The 1,521-nt window shown below is 48.4% G+C and overlaps 1 non-coding gene across 1 annotated transcript; it reads right to left on the bottom strand.

Moving 5' to 3' along the window:
- Window positions 1-1,137: 1,137 nt before the first annotated feature.
- On the bottom strand, window positions 1,138-1,244 carry LOC132009172 (U6 spliceosomal RNA). The gene has a single exon (XR_009401811.1). It is a non-coding gene; the product is annotated as a U6 spliceosomal RNA (small nuclear RNA).
- Between the last annotated feature and the right edge of the window lie 277 nt (window positions 1,245-1,521).

Consider the following 1,521-nt stretch of genomic DNA (forward strand, 5'->3'; position numbering starts at 1 on the left):
CAGAGATCACAAGTAGGAAGAGAGGCAGGCAGAGAGAGAGGGAAGCAGGTTTCCCACAGAACAGGGAGTCCGATGCGGGGCTCGATCCCAGGACCCTGAGATCATGACCTGAGCCAAAGGCAGACGCTTAACCCACTGAGCCACCCAGGCGCCCCCACTTTTGATATTTTAAATATCACTCTTCACTTTGTATCTATCAGGCAGGTACCATGATCTCCCCCATTTTATTTTATAGGAGAGGACACTGTGGGACAACAGGGGTCCATGGTGGGTCCCAAATGCTGCTAGCTATCATACCCTGTGGTTTTTAAAAAATGATGTCAGGAAAGGGCTGTTCATTTAATATCGAGATGATTAACCAGGGCCCAGAGAGAAGGACCACTGCTCTGCCAGACTTCCCAGGGAGAACCCCTCCATCTCTTGGCTTACCGCTTTCCCCACCCAGCCATCCTGGCTAAAAGAGCCATCTTGCAAGGCCCTCAAGAGCCAGTCAGTTGAAAATTCAAACCCAGGATGTCCAACTGCCTGTCACTCAGCATTACACAACTTGTGTGTAAACGTGATACAACTGCCCCTTCCTGCTCCCACATGGTCAATATTGTCTCACTCCTGGAACCAGGGTCATTTCACTGAGCCGCAGGAACTCCTGGGACTCCAGTCCCATGGCCATGTCACTCTAGATAGCCAAGAGGGGCTCTAGGAGCTGTGGTCAGTCCCCATACTCCCCATGTGTGCAGGAGGGACTGACCCAGGAGGCTGATATAATTGACCCAATATCTCCAAACCTCTCTTTTGGCAGAACCAGAGTGAGATCCAAGGCAGCCAGATGAGGCACAACCGGGATCCCTGCCGTGGTCTCTGGCACCACGTGGCTTCTTCCACGTGGTGTCTCTTTGACTTCTCAGCTCCAGAAAGCCTCTTCCTCAGAATTTGGTCAAAGACCTATGGCAGAGAAAGTTTGTCTCATGTGCATTCCCCTCTTTCCTCTCCAACCCAGGGAACTGATCCCATATCTCTGCTGCTCTAGAATCACTCTGCTCTGTCCATCTGGACACCCTGGCAGTCCCCAGCCATGCTTCTCATGTTGAAAATGGTCCCTGATGCTTTATTTATTTATTTATTTATTTATTAAGACTTAAAAATATGGAACGCTTCACGAATTTGAGTGTCATCCTTGCGCAGGGGCCATGCTAATCTTCTCTGTATTGTTCCAATTTTAGTATATGTGCTGCCGAAGTGAGCACTCCCTGATGCATTTAAATCATGCATACCCACCCCTAATTTGTCTGATTAATGCATTGATTCAAACCCTCCTTGAGAACCAACTGTGTTCAGAGAGTCAAGATTTTGCAATTTTCAAAGAAGAGTTCAGACCACCCCTTGCTCCTGAGGGTTGCTGTGTAATCCCAGATTTCTGCCAAAAGGATACTTTGGGGGGATTCTGTTAAAATAAATAGCTCCCTGGATCCCTTGTGGGAGAGTGGACTCTAGTTCTGAGGTAGAAACTAGTGTCAATACATT

Source organism: Mustela nigripes, chromosome 1 (assembly GCF_022355385.1).
Source record: "Mustela nigripes isolate SB6536 chromosome 1, MUSNIG.SB6536, whole genome shotgun sequence".
Lineage (NCBI taxonomy): Eukaryota > Metazoa > Chordata > Mammalia > Carnivora > Mustelidae > Mustela > Mustela nigripes.